This window comes from Haemorhous mexicanus, chromosome 1 (genome assembly GCF_027477595.1).
Source record: "Haemorhous mexicanus isolate bHaeMex1 chromosome 1, bHaeMex1.pri, whole genome shotgun sequence".
NCBI classification, from domain to species: Eukaryota; Metazoa; Chordata; class Aves; order Passeriformes; family Fringillidae; genus Haemorhous; species Haemorhous mexicanus.
The window spans coordinates 119,649,542-119,669,878 of record NC_082341.1 but is presented as its reverse complement, the minus strand read 5'-3'; the positions used below and the strand labels follow the sequence as shown (position 1 = coordinate 119,669,878).

The window sequence follows — 20,337 nt, the reverse complement described above, 5'->3', positions numbered from 1 at the left end:
CAAGAGCTCGGTGCAAATATAGGCTCAAGTAAACAAACACAGCTGGAGAAGCTAAAGCAGACTGTAAGTCTCTCATCCCACTTTTATCTTTGTTTCTAGGATAGAAAAGGTTCATGGCAGTGAACAGGTAAAGTAGTAGCACAAGTGTCCATTGGCAGACACAACTGTACCAATGGGACAGAGCCTTTCAGCTACAAAAATTAACCAGACTGGACTGGGTTCATGTTAAGACTCCTACTTTTGTAACAATACCTATGATAATCACAATCCTAACTGATTACAAAAATAAACCAAGGCAACAAGCAGTCCCACATGGCAAGTCTCAACTTCCAACATCACCTTCATTTAATGTCCCATCCTGCCATTGAGGAAGCACTACATAATGACACATGTACTGTCCTATCCACAGTCAGAGGGTTTTCTTCTAAACATGACAGAGGGATACTTCCTCTCCTACCATTTCTGCAAATTATCTGTCACCTATTGCCACCACGTCTTGGATGTCCATAAGACTCAGCAGTGATTGTGATCCTCGCTTAAAGCAGCATTAAAACCCATTGCTCCCCTTCTTGTCTTCTCTGGAACTAAAAATAAAAGGAATCCTACAGAAAATCAACAGGCACTGACCAGGCAGAAAAGAAAAGTTTCCTCTTCTTGACTGTCAATATTTCAGTGTTCCCACACTTATTTGAAAGCACTGGAGCACATCTTCATGCAGGAGCTTCCCTTAGAAGCAAACATCTTTAATGCTTAATTTTAATGCTTTCATTTTTGTAATGCTCAGCTACATGTGGGTTGCATACTAGTTGTTTTGCAATACTGAGAAGGATTTTAAAATTTACTTTATTTATTTATAACTGAGGTATGTAGATGACTCTTATTCTGTTGTTCATGGTTCATAGGAAATTTCTGTACACCCACAGGCAGACTGGTGTTTGCAAACTCACCCTAGACATCAGGAAGGCCAGTGTTTAATTACCTGCTGTATCTGCAAAATCAGGTATTTATCCACTTAAGTGCTAACCTTTCTGCTCTTGAATAGTTCTGCTTGTACAGAACAAACAGCTGAAGTGGAGGGCATGAAGTAATTTGATCTAAGTTGTCAGCCAAAACTCCCTTTCCCTATTCCTGTAAGAAAGCTGAGCACATCTTTACAGACTGCAGCATGCCCAGCGTCAGTGCAAACTCAGAGAAAAGCATTTTTTACTCAGATTTTTTTCTGCAGCTGAAAGCACATGAACAGCTGTCAGTTAAATCAGCTGTGAGGCTGTGTGAAGCTCAAGGCTGGCATTTGTTCACACAGTAAGAACTGGTCCGTAATAACCATGTAGAGGTGCTTTGAAATCACACAGAAGTTTACTTGATGTCATGTGAAATCACACAAATCAGTTTGTGAGATGACCCTTGTGATGGCTTCAAACAAAGAGAAGATCCTGAGCCATCATGAAGCACTATTTTTCTGGGTTCTTTTCCTCACAGAGGTGAAAGTCCACAGTCCCCACAGTACTCAGCTGGTTCTACATGAGCAAAAAGTCCCAACAGTGGGTGCTGAAGCCCACAGCTGGTTCAAGGGGCTTATTGCCCCTTTCATTCCAATTTAGCCCCAAGGACTGAACAGGTAGGAAGAGCCAGCTGACAACAAGGGTTTACCTAAAGGGGAGCCCCACACTGCATTCTCCCAAAGCAGCCCCATTCTTGCACTTCAGTTCTGCTCCAGAACACAGATTTACAGCTGAACATGTGGAACTGCTTCAGGACTGGCATCCTGACCTAACTAAAACAGCAGTGCAGGGAGGCGTATATAAATAAATAAAACATTTTGCTTGCTGTAAATGTTTATTTGTCTGGTGCTCTGTTGTGATGTCACAAGGAAGTGTTTTGTGCAGATAAAAAGAAAAAGAGAATACAGTAAGCAAAGAGCAATAGAGAGAGCGAAGCATCATTGCAAACCAAACTCCATTATTCTTTATCAGAGATAAAAATAATTTATACATCAGAGAAAATGCTGCCAGTCCCTACTCAGATATTTTCCATTCCAACAGCTTTGCAACACAGGAGACAATACTTCCTATTCATGCTTTGCATTTATTGTCCTGTCCACACCTCTAGACATGAAAGATTAACACTGAATTAAAAGAAATTCTATCTTTATAAATAGATATCTAAAAAAGTAACAGCTTCTCTTTTAACAAAGAGCATACTGCAGTTTATGGCTAAAAGGTAAACACAAGTACTTAGGTTAACAGCTGCAGCAAGGTGACAAGAATCTAGGTTCAGGCACCCTCCAAAAAGCCACAGGAGGGTCCATAAGAGCTATCACACAGAGTCTCTGCAGCAGGTTTTTCCAAGACACTGATTTTGATGTCTACATTTGCCTTGAATTTTCTCTCTGAATCCCCTATCTCATCTTGGGTCAACAGCACTTGGGTCTTCATTCCAAAACGGTTTGGGAGGAGTGGAAGTCAGAAACTAATGCAGCATTCTTCCAGGGTTAATATCTGCTGTCTGTCCCCAAAATAGAATTCCTTTATCTGCCCTTTCCTACACTTCCAGCAAAGTAATGTGTTTAAAGACACAACATTTCCTACTGCAAGCAGCCTAGTTTCATGGGACCATCACCTGTCCATCCCCTATCAGCAGCATTTGGGGTTTCATTTCATCCCAGTGCTTACCCTTTATATCATCTACAAAGGTGATCTCATTTTTCATTTTGTGTTCATAACCATTCTCTCCCTTGTGATATTGTTACATACAACATATAGGGTGAATATCAGAAGTTATTTCCTAAAAAACCCACTTGACATGTCTGGTCTTTTCTTGATCAAAGTCATGTCTTCATGGAAGTGATTCTCAAATCTTCATAGATTATACTTCAGCTTTTCCAATTATAAATTAACTTTTAAAATAATTAGAACTACAACAATGAGCATACAAGCTCTATTTTATCAAAATATGTATTTTATCCAATAAATATCTGTTGTTGAAAAGGTCAGTAATAACTTATCAAAACACCTATGTGGCTTAGGGTTTTAACAGATATATACAAATGCATTTTAACAGGTACATAAATAAAATTAATTTGTATTCAACTGAGCACGAAGAGTAAACTCTACATTTAAACCACAAATTTTTCATTAGTAAGAATAAGTAAAAAAAATTAAAACCATCAACTTACTCTGAGTCTGGAACATTGCTTTATATTTAAACTTCTGAATCAAAGAACAGGAAGCAACTGTTTACATCTATATATAAAATCCCAACTGGTTTCACACCTGGAGCTTTAAAGGCGGCTTGGAGAGCAGAGAAATAAATAGTTTAATTTTTAATACCTCTTCCAAAATTTGAAAACAATACCATTGCCCTCTTCTGTTTTAGATGCTTCATTCTGGCTTTGAATGCCAGTTAGTTTGCTGCTACTTCACAAGTTATAATCAGAGGTAACACAGTGATGCCTTCATCAGATCTCCTGAACTCCTGTGCATTTCCCTCAAGGTCAAGGCCTAAGTGTCTCAAAACTCAGAGTGATCAGCTTAAATTAAAACTGCTGGGGAGGAAGGATCAGCCTGCTCTGCTCAAAGACACAAACACCTTCTGTCTCAGAAGCTCATCCAACATTCTATGTCACTTCAATCAACCGCTCAAATTTATAATTCTATGAAAAAAAAATTAAAAAATCTTAAATGTAAAAACTTCATCTACCTTAATCTTCAGTGCTTACTTTCACTTTATGTTGATCTGCATCCACATCATCTGTGCTACCCAACTGTTGCAAGGATCTCCTTTATCTCTGTTATTGGGACTATGAGGAGGACTATTTCTGGGAAACTTGGGTTCATTTCTGACCCATCATTACATGCCAAGGAATACAGAGCAGGAGTTTAACTAGAGGTGGCAAATCTCAGCATTGGCTTATCAGTACTGGTCTACACATATTTGTGCAAGTGAAGATTTGCCATAGACCACAGTGAGAATAAGAGTGACAAAAATAAATTATCTGTGGTTGGGAGCAATATGAAAACATCAACTGGAGAGCAACTGAAGAGAAGTTGTTTTCTGTCCCTTGCCAGTCTCAGAAGTTGTTAGATTTAAGCTTGTTCAGCCTTATTCTTATACCTGCAATTCACCATATATATTTATAGCTATATATTAACTTAATAATATATAACATTATCTATGGATACACATTGCAATTTTACTGTAAGTCCTGACTGTCTGATAATTTTCATCAAATTAGACTCATGCAAATGCAGTAATCTGGGGTCAGCTTTCATTTTGAGCTTGTTTCACTTCCTACATCTTGTTTTTGCACTGGCAGCTAACTAGGGGAACTTAAGCAGCGTCTTCCTCCATTGCCTTTCTGCTAAAATGGTTCTGTTTGTCTCAGTCAATCCTTGTTGCATGTATTTTAATATTTTGTCAAATTTAACTTATTTCTGTAGGTCTGGATCACCCCATCTCTGTGTCCCCCAAATGGAATTCATCCTTTATATGATACACATGGGCATACACAGACGGGCACAAATCACCGTGTGCTCCCTGCAATGCTTATGGAAAGGAGCATGGATAACCTGAATCTACTCAGTGCTTGGCTATGACAGACTTGCCCTCTGTGGACTCCCACTGCTCCTCAGTTGTGAGAAGCCATAGTCCAGCTGCCAGCATTTAAAAAAAAAAAGAAAAAATAATGGGGGAATTCTTTTACCTGCTTCAGTCTTCTTTGTGGAAAAGGTGAGACAAAGTTAAAATAATATTTTGACATAAATATCTATATAAACAGGTCAAGAAGAGAAATAAGTTAATCCCCTGTGTCACCAACATTACTGTGGTGAAAAAGTATGCAACAAGCATGTTACTTTAAAATTTCCTCATACCTGATCTCACTTAAGTCAATCCCTCAAGTTTCCAAGGGTATATGTCTGTCACAGCAAGACAACATTGCTATTTCATTTATCAACCATGATTAGAGCAAAGGACTACCAAGTACTCTCTGGGAAAGGCAGATGTGTTCTAGGCAGCACAATCACATGGCACAAGCTCAGAAGCAAGTCTTCCAGGCTCCATATCCAGACAGATTAATGGATGATGGTGGGCAAGAACAAAATATTTTTGCTGAAATTTTTCAGAACCTCACTTTGCTTGGCTTAGAAGCTGTCACGTAAGTCCCAGTCTTAAAAATGTTTTGGAGACAATAATGGCATTTAGCCCTTCATCTTCTTGGGAGATTAGGAAGAAGTCACATCTTCTTTAGCCTGTCTTCTAGACTTCAAAGACCAAGCCCTCTCAGTTTTTTCCACTTCTACTGGTTATCCTAGCAACCCCTCTCCACATCTGTTTCACTTTGAACCCATCCCTCTTAAGTAATAGGAGGTTGGAGCTGCCCAGATGTTTCAAGATGATTTTCAGCAATGCCTTGAAGCAAATAATATTACTATTTCTTCAATCTACTGAAATACATCACTCAAAAAATTAATTTATGATTTTCACACTTTCATCACATTGGCCTTTCATAATCATATGGCCATCCAATAAGACATCCAGGTTTGTATCACTTTTCATAATGACAAACTATTGTCACAGCAGACTTTCCTATCTCCTGTGGCATTATTTTACACCCTGATATTAAATTTCTCCCCATTATTTTCCCAGGAATGGATGATATTCTCAGTCGTGCATGATATTCTCAGTCAACCTGTGTGTTTCTAATGCATCTTAATATCACAAGGGACTTCATATTTTTTCATTGCAAATGAAAGTACTTTTTAAAAGTCTCAATGTAATGCTAATGTAACACCAGGAAACAGAAAGTGGTCCTGCTAAGAGACTGGTAGTGGTTCCTGTCTGCTGCACTTCCCCTTGATCTGCTTCTTTCACAATTCCTTCCTTAGCAATTGAGACCAAGACAAATTCTACTCTGCCCATGCTATCTCAGATAGTTTTTATGCTTTCCTACATCAGTTATATAAAGTATCACCCTTCATGCTCCCAAACATCAGCACTCCTACTACACTTGTACATCTATCACATTTCTACTTCCTCTGCAATGCTCAGTTTTGAGCCCTGTACCAGTTTTTCTGCCTCTCCTTTTCCAAGACCTGATTCCCAACCAAAATGCACAAATATCTCAGTCCAACTAAACCAGTCTGGGTTGGCAGACACCTTCCCTGAATCCTCTACCTAGCTGACTACTGTTCTCAATAAAATTCTCACCACCCATTCCTCTATTGTTTGGTGCTGTGTTTTTCCTCCCCACATTTGCCTTCATATTGAAATGAGGGGTAAGGACTTTACGCTATTCATACCTCAAGTCCACTTCCTTAAAATGGAAATTCAAGTTACAACAGGGCCAAAAGGTGTGCTGCCATACAACTATACTAGAAGTGGACTGTGGATTAGAATCAATAAAATGGTTTGGGTTGGAAGTATGATCTAGCAGGTCATCTAGTTCCACATCTAGTTCCAAGCCCCCTGCTCTGAGCAAGGACACCCTCTACTAGACCAAGTTACTCAGAGCCCAGTCCAACCTGGCTTTGAACTCTTCCAGGGATGGGGCAGCCACAACTTCTCTGGGATACCTGTGCCAGGGCCTCACTGCCCTCACAGTACAGAATTCCTTCCTAATATCTAACCTAAACCTGCTCTCTATCAGTTTAAAGCCATTCCCCCATGTCCAGTCACTCCATGGCCTTATAAAAAGTCCCTCTCCAGCTCTCTTGTAGTCCCCCTATAGGTACTGGAAAGCTGCTCCCTGGAGCCTTCTCTTCTCCAGGCTGAACAACCCTACCTCTAAATCTCTTCACAAGACAGGAGGAGTCATACAGAAAAAATCCCCCAACAGCTGACATAAGAACTGAGAACTTTTGGTGAGATAAAATATCTGGACTTGCCATACTGATGCTGTATTGACCTGTTTCTGGAAAAGGCAGACCTGTTCGGAGCAGCAACATCATATCACATCATTTATCATATCATATCAATCATCATATCAATCTTTTTTCCCCTATACTCCCCAGTTAAATTTTTTTTTCTTACTAGGTGAAGCCTTTTAGTGATGCATTAACCAACATGAACTAACACATTGCTGTACTAAATGGCAAAAAAGTGACTTAAGTTATCACATCCCAAACTTCCAATAGGAAGGAGTGCTTTGGTACAACCAATTCTATCAAAGCAAACACTTTTCTATATTAAATAGCACTTTCCAACCTCTGCCTGTCTTGCTTTTAAGTGTTCAGGGAGAGGGTAACTTTATTCAGTGCTTGGCTAAAATACATAGTCTTTGCTGGAGCTCATAAATGATACATAAAATAAATATCATCATAGCTGATGACATGAAAAGTAGCTCTAACATGGGTGGGAAGCTTTGGCCAAGAAAAAAAATACCTCCCATTTTTCTGTAAATTCAGTACAGTTTTGTCTAGATTAGTTAAAATTTTGGTTTCATGAAGGAATTTTGGCTGTAGTTAAAAAACAGAAAACCAACACATTAAAGTAAATAAAAATCAGCAAGAAATACTGAAAATAATGTCACTGTGGTGGTATAATGATGTTATAATGCTTTCAGAAGGACGAAAATAAAATCCTGAAACAAAACATCACATTGAAATGAAGCAGAATTTGTACAAACTACTGATCAAGTTAATTCACTTGAAGGATAAAAAGTTACCAAAACATAAGAAAATTAATCCACAGAAGATTGTAATTTTGCTAATATTGCATAACAGACTTTACATATTACGAAAATGTTCCAGATTCATTCAGTCAGTATTTTTGGCACTAATTTTAAACCAAGTCTTACATTAAAATAACATCTGTTTTCTGACCTTGTAATACTTGCTTCATTTTATTACAATCATTTGCCTCGACTGCATCCTCCAGAATTTTGAATCAATATCAACAATGAATTAATTCACTTTGCCAGCCCTCAGGCAACCACATCTTCCATTTCCTCAACTTTTTTCCACTGTACTATATCTTTTGAAGATAGGGGGAAAGGTCGAATAACATCTTAATTTGACATAACAGAATAAGTACTTCTATCAAATTCTTCAAAAGGATCATATGACATGGAACAGAAAAGCTGTGCCAACACATTAACCAACTTAAAGCAAAGGTTCCCAAAATACTTTAAAGGCTTTAAAGTGTAATGCAAGCTATAAGTAAAAATGTCATTTTCTTGACTGGTAAAAACTCTCAGTAATGACAAACAGCAGCTTCATTTAACCAAATCTCCATTTCCCAATGAAAATCTGGCCAAACCACTACACTGAAAAGGATCAACATTCTTCCTAACTATTAGGAAGTTTCCCAATCCAGCTAGCAAACCCCAAGGTCGACATCTACTTTCTGAGTTGAGTGTATCTATGACTCACATACTGTTTTTTTCAGCTTTAAATTGATGATTTTGGCCAATAATGGCAGTGTGCTAAACTTTCAGGAGTCTACCTTTGCCCTGTACTTTATGTATGCATGTTGCTATGTATTTCTATACCTGCCACTAGGATAAGGATCCTTCTCCTCTCCTTTTTGATGATTAGAGCAATAACTGTGGTTTGGGAAAATGAGAAACTACCCATTAAAAAAAAAAAGTTGGTGGAGTGAGGTCCAAGAGTAGCTCCAAGGTCTTCATCCTCATAACAAGTGACATGATGGAAGGATAGGACAAGTTTCACACAGTTTCTTTGGAGAACACACACCTGGGAACTACTCTTCTTTACTCCCAACTATTCTTCTTTACCCAGCTATTTATCCTCTTCTCCTTCACAGACAAACACTTTGCCTCCCAAAACAAGGTGCAGTTGAGAGATGTGCAACCAGAGCTTCTCTGTGAGTCCCGAAGTCCTGGTCCATGCCCACAGTGGCTTTACTCAGGTGGTGATTTTGATGTGTTGGAAAGCAAGGGCACAGCCACACAAATCATCTGCGTATTACTGTGCAGTGCCCCATGCCTGCATTTGCAATGTGACACATGGAAGAGAAATGAGAGCTTCTCCCTGTTTTCTGAGCCTCAGAAGACAACAAGGGACAAAGTGAGCAACTTGCTAACGTGCTATGAGTTTGGGGAATCATCACCAGGATGCACCCTAATGAGCTCTTCAGCTGGATTTTGTTACTCTGCCTTCTCCAGAAGGTGCAAAGGAAGGCATATTTGCAGGCAGCAGCTGGTACTTGAAACTTTGTCTCCTTCAAGTAAGGCAGCCTAATGCTCAACCTCCACATGCCTGGACAAATGGATTGATGGGACTCTTGTTGAAGCAAATTATTAATAGTTACCATGACTAAGGGGAGAAGATAGTTATTTATGAAGGTGACCTTCAAGTAGTTAATATATTGCTGGCAATAAAGACTATTTTTCAGATTTAATCTCTTGCTTTGAAGTGCGCCTTTAATTCAAACCCATTGCTGTATTGTAAATAGAATGTAAAGATCGTGATCATCATGAAATCACCACAACACAAAATCACAGACTTGTTAAGGTAGGAAAAGACCTCTAAGATCATCACATCCAAACTATGTCCCCAACTGCCACATTCAGAGAGGTATTTTGAATGCTTTCAGGGATGGAGGTCCTACCACTGCCCTGGGCAGCCTGTTCTAACACCCAGCCACACTGTCAGTTAAGAAATTTTTCCTAATATCCAATATAAATCTCCCCTGGCACAACTTGAAGCAATTTCCTCCCCTCCTGCTGCTTGCTGCTTGGAAGAAGAGATCAAAGCCGACCTGCACACAGCCACCATAGGGTCTCCTCTGAAACTCCTTTTCTCCAGGCTAAATAGCCCCAGCTCAGCCACTCCTCACAGGACTTTGTGCTCCAGACCCTTCACCAGCTCCACTGCCCTTCTCTGGACTCATTCCAGAACCTCAGTGTCCTTCTTGTAAAGAGGGACCCAAAACTGGACACAGGATTTGAGGCGTGGCCTCACCAGTGCTGAGTACAGGGGACAATCCCTGCCCTGGTCCTGCTGGCCACGCTATTGCTGATCCAGCCCAGGATGCCACTGGCCTTCTTGGCCACCTGGCTGTCTCATGCTCAGCTGGCTGCTGACCTGCACCCCAGGTCCTTTTCTGCCAAGCCACTTTCCAGCCACTCTGCTGCGGGTTTGTTGTGACCCGAGGGCAGCACCCACTACTTGGTCTTGTTGAACCTCATGCCACTGACCTCAAGCCATCAATCCAGCCTGTCCAAGTCCCCCATCACATCAATATAAACTTGCTGGAGGACAGCAAATTCACAGCCAGCAAGCCCTGATGAAGGTTTTGAGGGTGGTCTCATAGAAAGCACGCCACTTCTCCTTTGGGTTTATCTTCTATTTTCAGTGTGTTTAATAGAAGAGAAATGGGGAACAGAAGTGCATATTAGCTTTTGCTCTTTCAGAGTCAGGTAACTATATTCCCAGGGTATAAACCAATTTTTATCAGCCTTACCTGGTTTCATGCATTCTACAATCCACTTTCAGCATGGATTATGACAGTTATGGCTAAATCAGGGCAGAATGACTTCTGTGTCAATAGGTCCTGACTGTAACAGCCTTGCCATTGTGCAACTCATATTACTTTGCCCCATGCTGAATTTGCCATTCTGCTTCATTGGTCAGAAGGCTTTTTTATCTGTTGTCAACTCCATGTTTGAATGCTGATATGTACTCATGACTAAGCTTGCAACTAAAACAGCATTCTTGTTATAATAGCATCATATTATGTCCTGACAGTGTCTAAAGCACTGAATTTCAAAAAAAAAGAAACAGATTTTTTTTCATTATCTTCAAACACCAGCATACATTTAAATTGTAAAAAGAAAAAAGTTAATCTTCCTGCAGATTGTATTGTGTTTCATTAGCTGTACAGCACTAGATAAACACAGAACTCTCCTGAAACAGAGGACATTGTACTGGGGTATGTAATATGGATTCAAGAATGAATTCCATGCTCAGATAAAAATTTGGGGTTAAATCATTCATGCTGACATGAGCTAACACTCAAAGTACAGTTCCTCCTGAAAGTTTGCAAGCATTGAACAAGTTTGCTCAAGTTGCAAGAGGAAACTGCAAGAGTTCTCAAAAAAAAAAAAAAATCATCATCAAATCTTGTTCCACTAAATTACGTGGCAGAAATGAAATTTTTTGCTGTTTAATCTTTTCAGGGATACTAGACCACCATTCAGCACTAAGTGCTAAAGTATCCACAGGAGGAAACCACCTTGTCTTGTTCTCACTGATGTTAAGTAGCAGAATCTCCCTGAACTTCAAGGGTGTAAGAACATCCTCCAGGTTCTGGCACTTCACAGAAGCTTATTTATAACTCAATTATTTTACCTCACTTTAAACTCTGTGTTATTATATTCCTTCAAGGGCACGATTCTAAACCAGCAATGGCTTCTGGCCCAGCCTAGTAAACTGTTTCAAGCAAGTGTTGCCATTTGTCACATGTGGTATAGCACCAAAGGGTGTCATCTAAACTAACAGTTTGCTGCAGACATGATAAATAGAATTAAAAGAGCTCTATGACTAGCGATTTTGGGAGGTTTTTAGATTAAGTCCTTGAAATCAGAGAGTTTTTTTAACAGATACAAGTACACTTAAGTCTACCAAACATATCCTGAGGGGCTGCAAAATTTCACCAATTTGGGTCCGAAAGTTTGTCATGTGAAGAGGGAAGCACACTCTAACTGAAGTCTATTGAAACTACATGCTCCAGCTGGGGTGGCAGTAAGAGTGTAAAAGGAAATGCCTCACTGAAGGACATATGTCACTGAATGAACATTAGTAAGAATTCACACCCAACTTTCTAAGCACATTTTTTGTATTTATTACAAACAAGAGCATGAATGAGAAGTTTCTCTAAAGTTAACCAAAATTAGAAATATTTTACGTGCTTTCTATTGTCTAAAGGAGTGAGAGTGAGAATTTGGAAAGGTCTCTTTGAAGGAAAGATTGTAAATACCTGGTAAGACAGTTCACTTGACTGTTCCTGCTTCAAAGGTTCTAAGGAAGAACTGGAGTGCTCCAGTTTTAAACACAAGAATGTCTTTGCAGATGATCTTTCTCAAGGGCACGAATGAGCAATTTCCTGTATTACCAGGACAGCAGCTATGCAAGTATATTAACCTGATTAAAGTTCTTTTCTATTTGAGAGAAATTATTCTGTACTAAACAGAAGATCTGACTTGGGGACAAGATGCATGTTGAATTTGCTCAATATGCTAATTTATTTCATTTTCAAAAACTAATAATTCTACTATTTTAACTTTGCCTTGAAATTTCTTGTTTTCTCACTCTAAAAACAACCAACATTTTTGTATTCACAAAATGTCACTACTGGCTTGTGCAGCATTTAGTATTTTCTGCTGTTTCTAGTGCTCCTTAATGGTCAGTTGATAGCAGATGAAGACCTAGCAGTTACAGCCATAGCAAGTTTCACTGAACCAGCCTCTGATCCTGCAAGTGACAGCACACAGCCTGCAGGAGCTGGACAGACTTCAGGAGACTCACACCAGGACTTTCTGCACAAAGGGCAGCACACAGACCTTAAAAAATAGGCCAGCACTCACAATGATTCCAGCAGATTTAGACTCGCGGTCAACTGGAGGACCATGACAATGATTATTTTCACATTCATACTGCAGATCGCAAGAATTTCATAGCACTATTATTGGCTGCTCATTAAAGCTTATCACCTTTGTAACTCCACATAATTCAAAAGTATACAGGCAGGACATGTGATTATGCTATACTTTGAAAATCTGCCTTAGATTGTGCACAAGCCCCAGTGTTTGAATGTGACTTCAGCACTCCCAGCCCATGCAGCTAACTTTCAAAGCAAGAACTAAAACCAAATCAGTGTTCACAATAGTTATCCAAGTTTGTTTCAGGAGAACAGTAATGAGTCCACGGCTTGCATTTTAATTCCACAGGATTAAGTGCTGTGCAAAGAAGATGCTTTAACAACTGGAAAGACTTCTTCATTGTTTGGCCACGCATGGGAAGTCCTCAGGACAACACAAACCATATGAGAAAAGGTGTGGGAGAGGAGGCCAAAATCCTTAAGAAATCAGAATTGGGGTTGATAACTGAGAAACAAATTAAGCAGGAAGACTGCAGAACCAAAAAGACAAAAAGAAAAAACAATCAAATAAGAATGCAAACGATAAGAACTAACTGGGTAGAGACAACTGTAGTCCCTAGGAAAGCATATATCCTCAATCAGCATGACAAGATACAGAACATGTAACAAACCTATGCATTCTGAGCTCCAAGTAGAAATTACTTCCCTGTGTCATACCTTACAAGCCACCTGCTTTTATTGCAGGAGTAGGGAAAAGGACCTTTCACTCATCCAAACCTAGTCCAATACATATGATTTGAATAAGCTACTCAGATGCATTTTTGACACTTGTAGCCTTGCTTAAATGCTCCATTAAGAGCAGAAGTATTTTACCTGAAGCACCCTTCTCACTCTACCAAAACTCTTTTCTGCTGGTGCCAGCTCCATTGAACTAGGTTCTTCTAAACTTGCACTGCCTTCTCAAAGCTAAATTTGTCAAGTTTCACTTTCTGTGTGGTCAGTGTGTGGGGTACACCAACACTAATGAGCACAGAACATCAATCCTGGAGCAGGAGCTGTGGTCTCAGCACCACATCCCCACAATACCAAGACTTGATTTCTTCTCTGCAGGCCAGCACACATGCTGATAAATCCACGCTCTGCTTCCCCGAACCAGAAGTGTTTACAAGGAGGGTCAATGCTGGCTCAAAAACCTTTTCCATAAACCACTACACTTGACCAGAGAAGGTCAAAGCAGCATCACAAGAAGGGCAGACAAAGTGGCAGGGGACAATCCACACTGACCATTTTCAAGACAGAAACCCGTTTTAAGTCAGTTTGAGGTCACAGTTCTAAATCAGATGTGTCAAACAGCAGTTAGCTGTCTCTAGAGATCACTTACATCTACACATAAAATGTACTCCACACAGAAGAGTCCTTGCTGAACACCTACAGAAGTATGAAGTTGCCCTCAAACAAGGCACAGCTTTAAAATACTTGGAAGGCCATGCCAGTCCTGCCAGGTTGGTATTCCACTGGACTCATATCTATTCCAGAGGCTGGGGGTACATATTTCTGGGTGAGTATTCCCTGATGAGTAGTTTACAAATGATAATTGGATTATGAAAGGTGATAAGGCTTACTCTTCCAGAAAGGGAAAAGAAAATTTGCTGCAGATGTCTAAATCAAGAGATGAAATAAACAGTTTATAACACTGACAGTCCTGAAGACTGGAAAGAAGGAAACAGCAGAATGATGTTGGCAAAAAAAAAAAGAATGATGAGAGAAGAAAAAAAGGAAATTGTGGTAGGGAGTACTCCTACAGCAGGGCAAAGACTGAAGCATGGATTTTTCCAGGAAACTGGGGAGCAAAAGCCTCAAACAAACAGCACATCATTACTAATGAAGACATTTGAAGCAGTGTGGGCCAAGGACTTTTTTGGAAACACTGGTAAGTGCAATGGCAGAGGGAGGGAACTGCTCTCAAGAAAAGTTAGCAGGAGATTTTGAGAAGAGGCAAGCTCTCCTGGTCAGGAACAGTGGAAGCCCTGCTGTCTGCTGCCTGCCATCTACATCCCAAGAGAAATGGGCTTAGAATTCACCTCAGTATGACTTGGTGCTTCTCCACTGGTGCCATGACAGCTGCTGCAATCTCTCTTGAAGCCAGAGCAAGTACAGCTGGACAGAGAAAGGAGGACAAATTGCCACACCAGCAATCCAGCAGAAGAGTTGTTTAAAAGGCAGGTTTACCAACACCCCTCATGGGCTGCAATGCTTCCCTCCAGCCTTTGCACAGCTCAGCATATCTTTTGCAATGGTAAGCCTGGAGTTACAAAAATGCACTTTGAATCCCATTTGCACATTCTGCTACATCACAACGGCACATTCAAATGACTCTTGCAATGCATTTTGAACAAGTCAAACACAGAACATCCAATATAGGATTTCCTCTTTCTCCTGCCCATCCCCTTCCTGTTTGTTTACCAAAAACTTTCACTTCCTCAGTGACACTGACACCGGCTCTGGCAATCACTTAACCCTGGTTCTGCCGTCCTTGTCCACTCACACCTGAATCACAGCTCCCCAGGGCATTTACTGAAGGGTTTTAAAGATCCATCAAAACACATGGTAAGGCTGGGGCTGCCCTGGAGAAAACAATTTTCTGTCCACTGGAGCTAATGAATATAAACTCCATTATTCTGGCAAGGGACACTCTAGCAGGCAATTTCAATATATGCAATAGATGTGCTATTGTTCAAATCTTTCCCTACTCAGTTGATACTACCAGGAAATATTATTTTGTCTGAATAAAGCAGAACTTAGTCATAGGTCAGACCTACTGATTTATAAATGTGTTACTACTACATAGCAATTCACTCAAACATGGTCTTTAACTTTTGGTATTAATTTTGTTCTAAGCCCCTAATACAGTCACACATGGAAAGAGAAAACCTTAGCAGCTAAATATACTTCTGTACTAATTCCTGTGATACCACATTGCTTCAGTTTAAACCTAAGGTAAAACCCAAGTAAGATTTCATTTAAAAAAAAAAAAAATTAAACAGGTTTGTATACACCTATCTGTACAAAATAATGAAGGAAACACGAAAAAAAGCAATAGACTGTAGATACCACATCAGAAAGCCCACTTAACAGATTATGCTTTTTTTGGATGAACTTCCTGAAACAGCTTTTTTTAAACCAACAAAGGAGAAGTAAAAAGCACATCCCAGAGGGAGTTCTTTCCCTTCAAAATTTTATCATTTCCTTACTTAGAGCACCCCTCTAAGATAGAGGAAACTGCAAAAAGTGCCATTGCAGAGGGGTAGCTGCATCCCATACCTCAACGCCTTTGGTGAACTATCACGTGTTCCAGTTTAAGATTGCACTATTTCCTATCACAGCTGGCCTTTGCAAATTAAAGTAAGAAATTCTGCAATATGTCAACCACAGGAAGAAGAAGCCTTTTGCCACATGCAGCAGAGACCATAGAGGAAGAAGGACACTTTGTTCAGACTGTTTATCATTGGAGTCCTTTGAACTGAAGACGTAAGTCAAGTGTGCTGCGCAAACACAGGAACCAATTGTAGATACTTAAGATGCCAGCAGCTTGGAAAAGATAGGCAATGCTGACCTAAGGGAGACCAAAGGCTGGCCTGGACAGAACTAGCCCACCCTTTTAACCCACCAGAGAAATGAGATCTACCCATTATTCCCTCCACATTTCCCCAGTGTCCTCCTTTCTTTTCTCCCCAGCAAACTGTTACAGTCAAAATACCATTTCTCTTCTGACATTTGCCTGACCAAAGTAACCAATCCATTTACCTCTATGAGTAGTTCTTTAGGGCACAAACCAAATACAAGTATCCCATAAATATTTGGAGGAAATGCTTCCAGCACATGATGAGTTCTGCCTTCACGTTTTGTTCCATGAACCCACATTTTTCAGGAAAGATGCTGAACTCAAACGTGAATAATTCAGTCTCGGAAATTACAGCATTTAATGACAATGTCAACAGGAAATGTATCTGAATCAGGCAAAAGTAAATATGAAAGCACAAACCTTTCCATCCTTCCCTGAAGGACAATGAAGTTTAAACTAGACACAGTCACACTGAGGACAGTTACATTGCATCTGTCTTTTATTAGCACAGGCTGATTTCTTGGAGAAGGCACCATTACTGTTTACAGGGTGGCAGACTCCCTCACCCTGCATGCGTCATTAAAGACTGTTTTCATACAAATGCAATTTTACATTTTTATCTACAGTTTCCTGTGGTATGGCTTAGCAAGTCTGGAAGCCTTTCTTGTTACACCATCTCTAGAATTCCTACACTCCCATTAAAGAGGGGAGAGAAATAAATGGGAGAAATAGGAAGTAGGAATATGAGCAACAGGACAAAATCCTAATTCTCAGCTGGACAATTGGTTTTTCTACAGAATGAAGCCTTTTTGCTTAGAGACGGAAATCCTACAGAGGCAATATTATAACAAATGCTGCTTAACAGAGTCACATGGTTTGGTGTAATTATTTACACACTTGGCTCCATAGCTTCAAAAGGAAGTATCATTCCCTGCATGAAAAGCTCACACAACCCTCAGGATCCCCAGCCCACGGATTCTCCTCCCATCCCTTGTATCAGCACACGATGGCTCATATCCTTCTGAGATCTCTGTGGCAGCAGACATCCACCTCTGTGTACAGGAATCCGGGGTTATACCTAACGCCCACCCCATTAATTAGTTAGTTTAGTTAGTTAGTTAGTTAGTTAGTTAGTTAGTTAGTTAGTTAGTTAGTTAGTTATCCCCATGTACTTGTCTTCAGTATTCACTCAGTTTGAAAAGGGCTCCCTGAACCGTAAGAGTAAAAAAGGCTTTACAACTCCCTGGACAGAAGAAAAAAATGTCACTCAGTTACTCAGGATATGCACATATGGAAAGGAGGAAAGATCTCATCCCCTTCCCAGATCACCAAGCCCTTTGACTAAAACAAAAATCGTCTCCTGATCAATATGTGTTCATCCCAAAATCTCAAAGATTCCTATTAATATTCAAAATAACATACAGAGTAGAAGTAGGCAAACATCTCCTTTTTGTGACAGCAATGGAATAACATCTGAGATTAAATACAGCAGCACTTAATCTTTCCCAAATAACTAAGAGAGGTCAGTGTTGCTGCCTGACATGCCCCACAAGAAGGGTCAGGAGTAGCATCTCATTTGGTGAGACACCCCACTGAAGAACAGAACTAAGCTGAGCCAGGAAACCTTGGACTTGTTTTCATTGCCTGTCACAGGAATTGCTCCCCTCAACACTTGCTGCTCTGTGATGCCATTTAGCTTGCAGGAGTCAAAAAGGACATAGGAAGACAGGTCACTTCAATTACATAGATAAACTGAGGGGGGGAAAGTACTGTGAAATAGTTACTTATACATTCATAAATACTTATCTATTCATAAATACCTGCAAGGAATAGTTTCACATTTATGGAAATTCTCTTAAAAGGGTAACATTAAACCCCATAGTATTAAACAACTTAAAGGCAACAGGGCTTAACTTTGTGTTGTAAAGTTTCACAATTGATTGTTTTGTCAGAAAGAGTCATTGCACAACTCCACTGGTCAAGGGGCTTAAAAAGGAAGGCCTAACCCTTACCATGTCTTCTACATATTTCTGCAGGAAAAGCTTCTTATTTACTAAAAAATAGAGAAAAGCAGAATAACTTTAAGTCAGCCAGCTACTGTACAATGATCATTCTATGTCATCATGGTTTAAAAAATCTATGTCAACAGCACACAATTAAGAGATTTTTATGTTATTAAGTAAAGAATTTTTTCCTAACTAGTCTGTAGCTCACAAAGTTGAAACAGAGAACGAAAAAAAGCTTAAATCTCAGAAGAGATGCAAAAAACGAGACATCTTTTGATCTCACAGTTCATTAATTTCAATCCTTCTCCAAGGTTTCAGAACATCCTATTAACAGTATCTAACTGATTTCTAGCCTGTTGCTACTTTTTCAGAGCAAACTATTTGATTTTTTTCCTCATCCATACTTTCAGTGCTGTTGATAGTACGTATTAAAAAGATAACACCTATTCCGTCCTCATTGTTGGTTTGGAAACAATCCACACAACACAAACACAATTTGACTCTCCTTTTGGTAAAACTGAGCTATGTTTTCCCAACATAGCTTTGCAATTTCTCAACACATACGTTCTGCTTTTTGTTTTAACTCTATAGTGATACTTTGTTGAGTGCAGACTTATCTACATGGCACTTGTACTTCACAGATACTTGCAATTAACATTACTATTCCTAAATTGCAAAAGTCATAGAAGTACTTGATGGGACCAAGCTTAAAAATTTTAATTTGCAATTTGTACTACGATGTCCTAAAATACATTAAGATTGGTCAGAGTGTTTCTCTTTCTTGAAAGGTGGGAATGAAAGGCAGGAGATGGGATATTGACCAGGGGTTTCAGATGAAACCAGCTTTGTGCTCCCTATGTACATCCGCGGGAATATAACCTGGCTAAACAAGCTTTAAGTGTTAATCCCTTTGGTCTTTAGTGCCAACAGAGAAGAGAGGAGCAAGGCAGCAAGAGGAGTTCGTGCCAACCCATTCACTGCAAACCCTTGAAAGATGAAATTTCAACAGAAACTCTTAACTGCTTTACTGAAGGTACAGCATCAGCTCCTAAACTACAACTTTAAGGAGAAAACCCTTTAAGACCGTTCCTCAGGAATGCAGTACCTATAATAGCAGTCTGCAAGAAACACTGTGCACCAAACATCACAATACCATTTTCTCATCTTTCTTTTAATTCCGAGCACATTTGAACATACACTCAAGAGGAAGAAGCTTTAACTTGCAGAACGCACTAGAAAACACGCTCCTAGAAAAAAGCAGTGTAAGAAGGGATACCCAGGGATCACATCACCTCACCTCAGTCAAGGCTATCGTTTTGGCTCGAAACTCCGACTGCGGACTTAAACCAGCTAATTTCACACGCTCCCCGGCACGAAACAGCCAGAAGGCACCCGAGCCCTCCGCATCTCAGCAGAAACCAGGCAAAGGTGTACGAGATAAATCATGCTTTTGAGAATGATCATTTTATCCCAAACGCCGTTATTCCCCTTAAGACCCCATCCAGTCCTACCGGGCAGGTCGGGCGGCAGCGGCACCTCCTCGTGGGGCAGGGAGAGCCGCCCGGGAAGCGCCCGGTCCCGCCGCGCCGGGGCGGGGCGGGGGCACGGAGCAGCGCGGCCGGGCAGTCCCCGCCGCACCCCGCGGGGGAAGCGGGGCGAGCCGGGACCGCCGGCCCCGCCGCTCGGGGGGAAGGCACTTACTCTGCCGGGTGCGCAGGCGGAGCGGCAGCGAGCGGAGCGGAGCGGAGCGCAGGGTGCGCAGGGTGTCCCGGGCGGCGGGGCCGGAGCGCGGCTCTCGCTGCGCGGGCGGGGCGCGGCCCGCGGGAGGTTCGCAGCCCGGTTACTTCCTGCTGCCGGGCAACATTTGCATGGGGTGGGCAGCGGGGCGAGAGGCAGAGCGGGGGGCGGCCCGGCCTGGGCCGGCCTGGCCCGGCTGCTCCTCCGGCTGGAGGATGTGCCGGGGACGCGGGGCTGCAGCGGGGTGTCTGGGGTTAGCCCCGCCGAGCTGGCTCAGAGGGCAGCGAGCCATCATGAGCCTCTAAAAGCTACAGCTAAATAAAACCGTGTTAGTTTGAGAAGCAAAAAAAGGCTCTCTTTTTCCACCAAAAGCAAAAAAACCATCTTGTACCCCAAAAATTCACTGTAGGC

The 20,337-nt window shown here is 40.9% G+C and overlaps 1 protein-coding gene across 6 annotated transcripts in view; it reads right to left on the bottom strand.

Moving 5' to 3' along the window:
• LYN (LYN proto-oncogene, Src family tyrosine kinase) overlaps positions 1–20,031 on the bottom strand; it is a 48,924-nt gene extending 28,893 nt beyond the window's left edge. For 2 of the 6 annotated variants that reach the window (XM_059860759.1, XM_059860778.1), the window contains exon 1: positions 19,891–20,031. The gene's annotated coding sequence lies outside the window, so the exon portion shown is untranslated. The other 4 variants (XM_059860766.1, XM_059860787.1, XM_059860771.1 and 1 more) reach the window with 2 other exon arrangements.
• Between the last annotated feature and the right edge of the window lie 306 nt (positions 20,032–20,337).